Source organism: Diospyros lotus, chromosome 15 (assembly GCF_014633365.1).
Source record: "Diospyros lotus cultivar Yz01 chromosome 15, ASM1463336v1, whole genome shotgun sequence".
In the NCBI taxonomy this organism is placed as follows: Eukaryota; Viridiplantae; Streptophyta; class Magnoliopsida; order Ericales; family Ebenaceae; genus Diospyros; species Diospyros lotus.
In genome coordinates, this window is record NC_068352.1 from 9,850,574 (window position 1) to 9,862,911 (window position 12,338).

General features: G+C 35.2%; 1 non-coding gene across 1 annotated transcript; it reads right to left on the reverse strand.

The window, feature by feature from the left end:
• Window positions 1-9,455: 9,455 nt before the first annotated feature.
• LOC127792735 (small nucleolar RNA R71) lies at window positions 9,456-9,562 on the reverse strand. Its single transcript, XR_008021203.1, has one exon. It is a non-coding gene; the product is annotated as a small nucleolar RNA R71 (small nucleolar RNA).
• Window positions 9,563-12,338: the final 2,776 nt, after the last annotated feature.

The following is a 12,338-nucleotide window of genomic DNA, read 5'->3' on the forward strand; positions in this document are numbered from 1 at the left end:
GAAGCCATCTGGATCAAGAAGTTTGTGACAGAACTTGGAGTGGTTCCCTCAATAAAGTATGTCGTGCCCTTGTTTTGCGACAACAATGGGGCCATAACGCAAGCCAAGGAACCAAGGTCTCACCAAAAGTCCAAACACATTGAGAGACGCTTCCACCTCATTCGAGAGATTGTTGGTAGAGGATATGTCAATGTGCAGAGAGTAGATACATCAGAGAATGCAGCAGATCCACTGACTAAGGCTATGAACCAGAAGCAACTAGATTCTCATCTAGACAGATGGGGTATGAGATACCATTCAGAATGGTCTTAGGGCTAGTGGGAGATTGTTAGATATAAGCCCTTAAGACCAGTTCTAGTGACACAATAGGGCTTATTCTTATAATTCTTTAAACCTTATTTAATGGCAAGTTTTATGTTTAATTTAATTTGCAATATGATTTGAATTGAACATATAAATATCCTTTAGTATAATAAGGAGTAAATATCATTCTTAATTGTTAAGAATAATCGAGACGGATAATCCACAATACGTTATACTATAAATATGTTCCTAGCCATAGAGTTCCTAACTTGGATAATTAGTAACTCGCAAAGGCCGGCACATCGTCTTCCTCCTTGTTCGGTATAAGATACCGAAAGACAAGATTGGTGGGTCTCGTACCACTCTGTATAAGATACAGAAGGAAGACGAGTGGGTGCTTATTATAGGAACAAGTTCACTGAACGGGACTATTAATATTGAATCACATGGGTTTTATCTCACGGGTCAATGATTCAATATTAACTACGGATTTGCATTAGTCCTTAGACCTGAGATGACATGGATATCTGTGTGTTGGTGGATTAGGATATCAACGATATTATATAGTTGTCTTAATCAGGGATAACCGTACGTATCTATGTGCCTATTTTAGTGACACACGAGGTATGTGTGCGTCAGACATGGAATCTATCACCTCGAGATATACGAGGAGGATATCCTATGTGATCTAGTGGTCACTTGACGATAAATCCTTGGCCGAGGTAATATGACGACGGAATTTGGATTCCGTAGAAGGTGTGTCATATTAGTCAAGTATGATTATTGGATTTGGTCATACGACGAGATCGAGAGATTTGACCTACTAATTGTGATCTCATATCTTGTCAGGATATAGTATGATAGATGGACTGTATTACAGGGCACCGTAGTGTAAGGTTCACATTCCCGCTTCACATTAAATTAGGTAATCATGACATATTACTAGATGTCACTCATGTTTTATGAGAATTAATAATTGATTAATTCTCGTTGCCAATTTAATTGTGAACTCAGAAAGTCCCACCCAATAGAAATCATTTTAAAAGAAAAAGGGGCAAATTTAGTAATTATGGAATTACTAAATTATAAATGTAATTATTTAAGAAATAAGAATAATTAAATAAGTAATATGATTATTTATTTAATTATTAATTTGGATTGGGCTTTTTGCTAGCACCTAAAGCCCGGCCCAATAGCATTTAGGGTTTTAGGGTTTCTTGTCTATAAATATAACATTAAACCTAGAATCCGATCGATCAATCCGTTGGATCAAAAACGGAAATTTTAGAGAAAATTTTTGTGTCCCTTTTTCTCTCAAGTCTATTGAAGTCTTGACGGTTTCGGGTGGACCAACTCGGCATCTCACACGTGGGAGATATCAGGCGGGTTATCAACTGCAAAATCAGATTTCGTTTCGAGGTAACTTTTCGCTTTTGTGTCTTCGATTTAACCGTAAGATTTGAAAAACGTGATACCAATGAAATCAGATTTTATTTTCCGCTGCGTATGATCAGATCATGTTTTCTCACAAGTATATCATTCAAACCAACTAATGAAGTATCAACATCTAGACCTCTAACACTACTTCACTTAGACTTGTTTGGTCCAATGAGAATTCTAAGCTTAGGAGGTAAACAATATGTTTTGCTAATAGTAGATGATTATTCTAGATTCACATGGGTAATCTTCCTTGCATCCAAAAATGAAACTTTTAAGTCATTTGAAATATTTAATAAAAAAATTCAAAGAGAAAAAGGATTTTGTATTTCAAAAATAAGAAGTGATCATGGAGGAGAATTTGAAAATGAATCTTTCAAACTATTTTGTGATGAAAATGGAATAGATCATAACTTCTCTTATGCTAGGACTCCCCAACAAAATGGTTTGGTAGAAAGAAAGAATGGATCCTTACAAGAAATGGCTAGAACAATACTTTGTGATAAAAATCTTCCTAAGTATTTTTGGGCAGAGGCTATTCATACTGCTTGTCACATTCTAAATACAGTATCAATAAGACCAATATTGAAAAAGACTCCCTATGAACTATTCAAAGGAAGAAAGCCTAACATAAGTCATTTTCCTGTTTTTTGTAACACTTGCTATATCCTTAATAATGAAAAAGAATCTCTAGGTAAATTTGATGCCAAAAGTGATGAAGGAATATTTTTAGGTTATTCATCTCAAAGTAAAGGTTATAGGGTATTCAACAAAAGAACTCTAGTAGTAAAAGAAACAAATCAAGTAATAGGTGATAATGTAAGCATTGAAGTTCCAAAACCTAGAGAAGATGGTGAAAATGAAGTAACCCAAAACTTTGAAAGACTTTCAATAGAGCAAAATGAATCAAATATTCAAAATAATGATCAGTTTGAAGGAGATCAAGAACATTAAGTAGAAAAAGAACTAACATTTTCGAGAGAAAGGAAATATGTCAAAAAGAATGAAATCATAGGAGATCCATCCAAAGGCATTAGAACTAGATCATCAATTAGAAATAAATGCCAATATGCTGCTTTCTTATCTCAAGTTGAACCCAAAAATGTCAAAGAAGCTTTAGAAAATGAAAATTGAATTATTTCCGTGCAAGAAGAATTAAATCAATTTGAAAGAAGTGGAGTTTAGAAACTAGTGCCTAAACCAAAAGATTATCCAGTTATAGGCACAAAATGGGTATTTAAAAATAAGATGGATGAAAATGGTATAGTGACTAGAAACAAAGTAAGACTAGTGGCTCAATGTTATAACCAAGAACATGGTAGGGTATTGACTATGACGAAACTTATGCCCTTATTACTAGGTTAGAAGTCATAAGAATGTTATTAGCATTTGCTTGTTACAAAAATTTCAAACTATATCAAATGGATGTTAAGAGTATTTTTTTAAATAGGTATATCAATGAAAAAGTTTATGCAGGATAACCTTTGAAAATCACCTTAATCTCTATTTTCTGATTAGAAATTACGACATGTCCTTAAAGGGCTACAGGAGCCCAAAGTTAAGCGTCTGGGCCGCCATGATTTTGAAGTCCATATAACGTCGGCCCAAGAAATAAAATCAGCCTAAAATCAATATTAAACTCTTAAATTACCCCAGTGTCACTCAGACCTACTAAAGGCTAAAGCCAATCGGTTCTGCCAACCACTTGCTTCAATTTTTCTGTTTTTATTTTTTATATTTTTCATCCAACTTGAGTGGTAATAAATATCTTAATTTTTATTCATTTACGAATCATACGTAATGTCCCGCAGAATCAATTCTGAATCTTTTTGTTCCCTGTTAATTTTCAATATCAAATAATATGTTTTGAATTTGTTATTTGGGACATTTGTTCCCAACCAGCGCAAAGGAGAAATCCCACATGAAAAGACCTTTTTAATGAATTAAAAATGAAAATAGTTTTTTTTTTTTGGGTTGGTTGGGGGGGGTGCTCAAAAGAGGATTTTGACAAGTGATAATTACACGTGGGATATTCTTGGTATTATCAAATCAAAGAATTAATTGTTAAATGTTATCGCTAAATATGTTGGCTTAGTAGTAAAATAAATAAAAAAATTGACTAAAGCTGATCAAACCTCCTTAAAAAAGTGCACTGCTTCTATTTAATGCTGGACTATGTATAGTTTTGCATACATGGTAGACACCAAAATAGCATGAATAGCTGAAAAATCAAACAAACAAAGAAAAAGAAAAAGAAAAAGAAAAAGAAAAAGAAAGAAACAATGGAAGAAAGAAACCGGTGATATGATTATAAGATGACAAAAGATATCGGTTGCTAGTAGAGATTTTATTTTTTAATCAAAAGTAATTGTGTTATAATTGTAATCTCAAAAATTTAAATTTATCTGTAATTAGAATTCTTAATTTGAAGATTTCAAATTTGATAGAGTGTTATCAAATTTAATTTTAACTGAGATTTATTTCATTTGGAAGAATATAATCATGAATTATCTTTTGATCAGAATATAATTTTCTGTATAGAGATATAAATAATTTTAGGTCTATAAATAAATGTTTAATGTTTTATAATTAGTTTCAACAATATTATCTTAGTGATATTTTGATAGCAGTTATATCACTATTATTGTACTAATATCATAGTGATATTTTATTATTTTTGTCTGTAATTTTTCTCAATTTGAGTTTTTTAAATTAAATTATATGTTTATTGTGTGATTGATGATTGAATTGTGATATGTTTTCTATTCAAATTCGTAACAAATTTTGTACTTATATGGTGATATTGTTGAATCGTGAGGACCTATGTTGCACGGAAACACCTCATAGGAGCCGTTTCCCCATTTCTGAAACATTTTCGAAACGTTTTTTATTCCCGTTTCGGACCATATTTATACCCATTTTTTTTAGAAAAATGTCCATTTCCACGTTTTCGTTTCCTATCGAAAATGTTTCCCATTTCCGTTTTTGTGCAATATAGGTAGAGATGGCAAAATGGGCCCGGCCCGACGGGCTGGCCCGTTGGGGCCCTGCCCGGGACCGGGCTAGGGCCAGCAGTTTGCTGGCCCATTTAAGGCTGGGCAGATTTAGCCCGGCCTGCTTGGCCCGGCGGGCCAAATGATGGCGGGTCGGGCTGGCCCGCTTGGCTCGCTGGCCCGTTAATCTCCCACAAAACCCCCCACCCTCAGTCTCGCCTCTCGCCATCGCCCTCGTCTCGCCCTCTGTCATCCTCGCCCTCACCCGCGCCCCTCGCCCTCGCCCTCACCCTCGCCCGCTCGCCCTCTGTCTCGCCCCTCGCTCTCGCCCTCTGTCTTGCCCTCGCCCTCACCCTCACCCTCGGTCTCGCCCTCGCCCTGGCCCTGGCCCGCGCCCCTCGCTCTCGCCCTCGCTCGCCCTCTGTCTCGCCCTCGCCCGCGCCCTTCGCTCGCCCTCTGTCTTGCCCTCGCCCTGGCCAGCGCCCCTCGCTCTCGCCCTGGCCAGCGTCCCTCGCTCTCGCCCTCGCTCGCCCTCTGTCTCGGCCTCGCCCTCGCCCGCGCCCCTCGCTCTCGCCCTCCAGAAATTATGGTATCAAATAAAAAAAAAAAAAAATTAGGCGGGCTCGTTTGGCCTGCTGGCCCGTGACAGGCCGGGGCGGGGCGGCCCGTTTGCCATCTCTAAATATAGGTGAGGACTGCTCTAAAAATAGATTTAGTAGCGTGGCCAATCGTCAAAGGGCGAGTCACAGCAATTCCAACCCCATCACACTGCCACTGTCATTTCGGTGTCGAAAAATTCAGATCCATGAAGGAATTCAGAAACCAAAAGAAAAGACGAATTCCCTTTTCATAAACAATGACGACGGCCCCCATTTCGGTCCAACTTATAAAGGTTGCACTTTTGCCATATATATAATAGATGTTGTTAAAATAGAGACCCAATTCGTGCGTGAAGATGCAATTAGAGAAGAAAAGACTTGCTTTCTTCTGTAGTTTTGCAGACTCCCATTTGCTCACGATAACGTTTGGCTCGCCTTTTCCTTCAACTACATCAATATTAATACTTTTTCACAAAAATCTCGGCTTCTGTTTTCTCTTCCACGCCGTTGATTGATTGGGTTTTCTTCTGTCACAAACCAAATTAAGCTTTCAATGGAAAAGTGAAAAGTTTTGGGGGTTTTTAAAGTTGGGTTAGCGAAGCAGCAGAAGCTGATTAGCCAAACCCCCGAAAAAGCAGTAGAGTGAGATAGAGCGCGCTCTTAATGGTCAAATGATTGATAAGAAAATATCTTTTATGGGTTCCAATTAAGGATGTGCACGGTGTAGTTTGGTCGGTTTGAACTATTTTCAGCAAGTCAAACTGTTAGTGCAGTTTTTTGATCAAACCAGACCGCAGTCTGGTTTGGGTGCGGCCAAATCGCACCGCATTTGCGATCTAGTTTGGTGCGATTTACCGCTATTTAAAAATAACTATTGACAATATATAATATATTATAAAAATATTAAAAAAATAATTATATATTATTATAAACTATTATAATTCGTTGATAATTATAATAGTTATATATTATTATAAACTTATTATATATTATTATAAAAATATAAGATGATTTTTATAATAATAAAGGTTGTAGGGGCTGTTGGATGATTTTTATAATAATATATTTTTTATATTTTGGTTTACAAACCACAAACCGTGCACGATTTGATTTGATTTGATTTGATTTGATTTAGCTGATTTTTACGGTACACCAATTTTTTTGAAGACCCTAGTTCCAATAATGGAAGTCCTTTTGAGCAGGTACTGGGCAACTTGAAGATCAAAAGAGTTGTCTGAAGAATTGCTTTGCCAGGAGGAAAGGCACTGTGGTTTGTCCCATGCATTTTTTTTAATTTTTTTGTGTGTTTGCTTGGCGTATTGTCAGTGACCCAATTATGCATTTTGATGAGTGCATGCAAAAGTCCGTCCGACACCAATTAAAGACGAAGCTTTTAGTTTTAGTCAATTGGATGCTAAAAATCGGACGTGAGCACTAGGGCATTTGTTCTAGCTAGAGATCAACCGTGCTATCATCCATTGTTAGTTGTTCACGTAAACTTGAGAAAGATAATGACAATTATGCATAAAGAAATAACCAGGATAGTCAAAAGAGTTATTTAAATATTAATTAATAGGTTAACACATATTAGTATCGACTTTATATAAAAACACAATAAAATTTCACTTCAACGTCTTAATATCTAACAAGGATATATTATTAGTTCAAATTTACGTGGATGATATCATATTTGGATCCACAAATAAATCTCTATGTGATTAATTTACAAATCTTATGCGAGGAGAATTTGAGATGAGCATGATGGATGAGCTTAAATACTTTTTAAGATTACAAATAAAATAAGAAGACGAGGGTATATATATTTCTCAACAAAAATATATAAGAAATCTACTTAAGAGATTTGATATTCAAGATTGTAAACCTATGGCTATTGATGTGGGGATTTATTTACACATAGGTCATAATTGAGTAGTATTTTTAGTATTTTATATATATTTTACTCAAAATTGTCTAGTATTTTGAGTGTTCTATACATATATTTAATTTCTAGTAATTCTTGTTATTTTGCATGAATACTACTTGGTGTTTGGGTTAAAAATAAAATAAAAATAAAAATAATATATATAATAATAAAAATTATAAATTTAATTTTAAAATTAATAGTATATTAAATATTATATTATCTATTGTATTATTTATATATATGTGTGTGTGTGTGTGAAGTGGCGTATGTGAGTCGGGGGTTTGTGTGTGTGTGTATAATAATATATTAACATAATAAATGGAGTCCAATGCAATTAGAACTCCATACCCTATATATATATAGATATATATATATAATAATAATAGATGGATGGGCAAAGACTTAGAGGTGGCTGGGGTGCACGGAAGGACTTGCGGGTGAAAACTGGAAGGCATAGATTAGAGTGGCAAAAACTTTAAGGAATTGGAAGAGAAGGCAGCCACGGAGAAAGGAAATTAAGGAGGCAGAATTGAGAAGCTTGAAGCGGCGAAAGTGAAGATTGAAATAGCACAGGCGCATGCAACAACAGGCGTGCAACGCAGACGGAGGCAAATTTTTTAATCCAGATCTGAACAGATTAAGGCTAGGGAATTTTTATCTTTCTCTTCCTTCTTTAATTAACTTTCTTATGCTTCCACTCTTATTTTGGACTTTAATTAATTCTGAACTAATTTGTTAAACTAAGGCCATGTATTGGCCGAAACTATAATGATGCATTTTTTTATAATTTTATGTGATTGAATACTTTGATTTATGTTGAGTTGTGTGGTACTGGATTTAATGTTTGTGAATAATTGGCTACTATTTACATGATTTGATGTCTAATCTTGAGATCGAAAGGAGATAGTTTAGGGATTGTATTGTAGGTACTATACACCATAAAGTAAAACTGACTAGAAATAGAATTTAGTTTTATTGTGCGGCTTTTAGCGATATGTTAGGAATTTCACAAATTGTAATGTATTTTCATTTGGTTAAACTTTTATAGAAATATAGGAAGTTATTAAATGAGAATAGACTTATTATAACCTAGAAATAGGGTAACGAATGCGTTAGGAGATTTCGTCGTCACATACTTAATTGAGCAATTCATTCGCATAAAAATCTATAATTTGTATTGCATAACTAGGTTCATACATGTGCCTTAGTTATTAAAATCCATTAATTTATTTGATTCAAGTTGCTTTCCAAATCAATTTTATTTTATTAATCTAATTAATTAATTTACTTTTTTTCTTCTATTATTTATTAAACGTGAAATTTTTTATTATCTAAATAATAAAGAAAGTTTACAAATTTTGTATTTGAAATCTTTTCTTGTAGGAACGATATTCTTACTTACTACTATATTACTTGTTCAATCTGTACACTTGTGATATATTTTAGGGTGATCAACTTTTTGGCGCCGTTGCCGGGGAAAGCATTCTTCAATATCAAATTAAAACTTTTTCTTTATTAATTTAGATTATATATATATATATATATATATTAGTGTCTTTGTCTTTTGTGATTTTTTTGATTTATTTTTATTTTATTTCTTTAAATTTTGTTATTATTATTATTTTTTATTTTTTTTCATTTTTTGCCTATCTTCATTGTCTTGTTTTACATTGTAGGTTGATTTGTGCATGTTAAGAACTCATGGAGAAATTTAGCCATTTGATCAAGAGATAGAAAGAACCTGTTGATCAATAAAGAAAGGGACAAGATTAACACGGCAAGGAGCAGTCATGGCAGAAAATCACAACCAGAACCAGAACCATGAGCAAAATCAGATATTACTACATGATTATGCCATGCCAGGCCCAGGTAGAGCTCAAGCCAGCATACTGAGACCAACAGTCAATGCCAATAACTTTGAGATCAAACCAGGACTCATCCAGATGGTTCAACAAGGGCAATTTGGTGGAAATCCAACTGAAGATCCTAATGCGCACTTAACAAACTTTTTAGAGATATGTGACACCATCAAAATGAACAGCATCAATGATGATGCAATCAGATTGAAGTTGTTTCCTTTTTTGTTGAGAGATAAAAGCTAAGTTGTGGTTAAATTCCAAAGCTCCAAATTCATTTACCACACGAGCAGCCGAATTACAAGCATTCTTGAGTAAGTATTTTCCACCAGGTAAGATTGCTAAACTCAAGAATGATATTTCTAGTTTTGTTCAATTTGATGGTGAATCTTTGTATGAGGCATGAGAAAGGTTTAAGAAATTGCAAAGACGGTGTCCACACCATGGTTTGCCTGATTGGTTGATTGTGCAGATATTCTATAATGGTCTATTTCATTTAGTTAGAATCACTATAGATGCTGCTGCAGGGGGTGCACTAATGGGTAAGTCTATAGAGGATGCTTACGAGCTACTTGAAAAAATGACTTCCAACAATTATCAATGGTCTACTGAGAGAGATATTCCGAAGAAAGCCTCAAGTATGTATGAAGTTGATGGCATCAATATGTTAAACGCCAAGGTAGACAATCTTGTAAAAATGTTTGTAAGTTGGGGAATGTTAATGCTGTTTATTCTAATTTCAATTCTGCTAATAATTGTGATTGGTATGAGAATTCTCAGTCGGGTTCTAATTGTATGCAGGTTGAGTAAGCTCAGTATATTTCGAATTCTAAAAAAAAGAACCAACAAAATAACCCATATTCTAACAGCTATAATGCATGTTGGAGAAATCACCCCAATTTTTTCTGGAGGGATCAGGGTGGCAGTAGCAATTCTAGGCCTAACAATCCTCCTGGTTTTCAACCAAGACCTCAAGGAGTGATACAACAACAACAACAAGAAATCAAGCCATTTTGGGAGTTAGCAGTTGAAAAGTTAGTGAATGTCACTGCAAATAGATTTCAAAAGCTGGAGGCAAAAGTAGACCAAATGGTTAGTTTTAACAAAAATCTAGAAGTTCAATTGGGGCATATATCAAATGCCATAAATTTGAGAGATCAAGGTAAATTGCCCAGCAAAACTGAGGTAAATCCAAGAGATGAAGTCAAGGTAGTAACATTAAGAAGTGGTAAGCAACTTGGTGAGGTAAGTAGTGAACATTTTACAAGTGATATTTATAAAAAGAATAATGTTGAGATCAGTGATGAGAATGAACAAGACGAGATATCATCCCTAACACCACATGTTAAACATTATGTTCCTCCTATCCCTTTTCCCCAAAGGCTTAAACAAAATAAGGCTGACAAACAGTTTGAAAAATTTCTTAAAGTTTTTAAGCAATTGCGTATTAACATTCCATTTGCAGATGCTTTAGCGCAGATCCCTGCTTATGCAAAATTTCTAAAAAAAAATTATGTCAAGTAAGAGAAAGATGGAGGATTATAAGACCATTGCCTTGACTGAGGAATGTAGTGCTGTGAATCAGAAGAAGTTGCCACCAAAGCTGAGAGATCTAGGGAGTTTTTTTATCCCTTGTACTATTGGTGATATTGATTTTTCTAAAGCTTTGTGTGATTTAGGTGCAAGTGTTTCATTGATGCCTTTATCTATGTGTAGGAAACTTGGATTGAAGGAGATTCAACCAACTACCATTTCTTTACAGTTAGCTGATCGGTCGGTGAAGTATCCATCGAGAATTTTAGAAAATGTGCTTGTGAAGGTAAAAAAATTTATTATTCCAGTTGATTTCATTATTCTGGATATAGATGAAGACATGGAAGTCCCTATCATTCTTGGATGTCCTTTCTTAGCCACAGTAGGAGCTGTTATTGATGTGAAAAATGGTAGGTTAACATTGAAAATAGGTGAAGAAGAGGTAGAGTTTGATTTATTTAAAGTAGGTAAATACCCTTCTTTCATTGATTATGTGTTAAGAATAGATTATGTTGATGAGCTAACTATAGAGGTTTTTAAGATAAAAATGCCTAAAGAACTTCTTGAGAATTTTTTAGTGTGTGCAGGAACAACGAGAGATGACAATGTAGAGATTGCACAAGTAGCGATTGCTTTGGAGAGTCCATGTGCCAAGTTTAAGCACAAAGGTAAGTATTTTGAAGAGTTGGGAAAAGGTAAGCCACTCCTTCCCCCTTTTAATGCGCAGATACCAGTTTTTGAGTTGAAACCATTACCATTGCATCTTAGGTATGTGTTTTTAGGAGAAAATGATACTTTAGCTGTGATTGTAAATGCTTCTTTATCTGATAGTCAACTTAACAAACTATTGCGTGTCTTCATATTAAGAAAGAATGCCATAGGATGGACAATTGTTGACCCTAGGGGGATTAGCCCTTCAGTGTGTGTACATAAAATATTAATAGAGGATAACCATAAACCTGTCATTGAAAATCAGAGATGGTTAAATCCTAACATGAAAAAAGTAGTGAGGGCTGAAATTCTGAAATGGTTAGATGCATGAATTGTTTATCCTATCTCTGATAGTGTATGGGTTAGTCCAGTGCAGGTGGTACCTAAAAAGGGTGAGATGACTGTTGTGCATAATGAGAATAATGAATTAATTCCCACGAGGATAGTAATTGGTGTAACGACCCACTCCCACTTACGGGCACCACCGATAAATAATCGATTGGATTACTCATCGACGAACCATAACTGAAGGGTTGGACTATGTTTCAATAGGAAACGCCCTAGGTGAGAACTAGGCTTCGTCCTTCCCTTCGCTCTACTCAGGAATCGATCTCAACTCAAACAAGAAAAATTCAGCGGACCGAGACCCGAAATCTGAGTGAGCTTCACCTTTCTTCAGCTCGCCTCCTAGCAAGCCAGAGATGACCCAGGCACAGAGCTAGCATAACAAACACTTCGCTGAGTATTGGGGATTTATGAGAACATACCTCGCTGATCTTTACTCAGTCCAAAACTTGGCTTCTTCAACTAAGCCATATGCAACGAACAATCTTACAATCATTTATCACACTATGATGATTTCAACAATTAAATACATTTAACGCTCAACAACACATGCATTTACTCACAAGGGTATACATGAATAAAAATACAGGAGAGTACACATCCACACATCTTGGGCAACGATACTAGTTGCCACAAT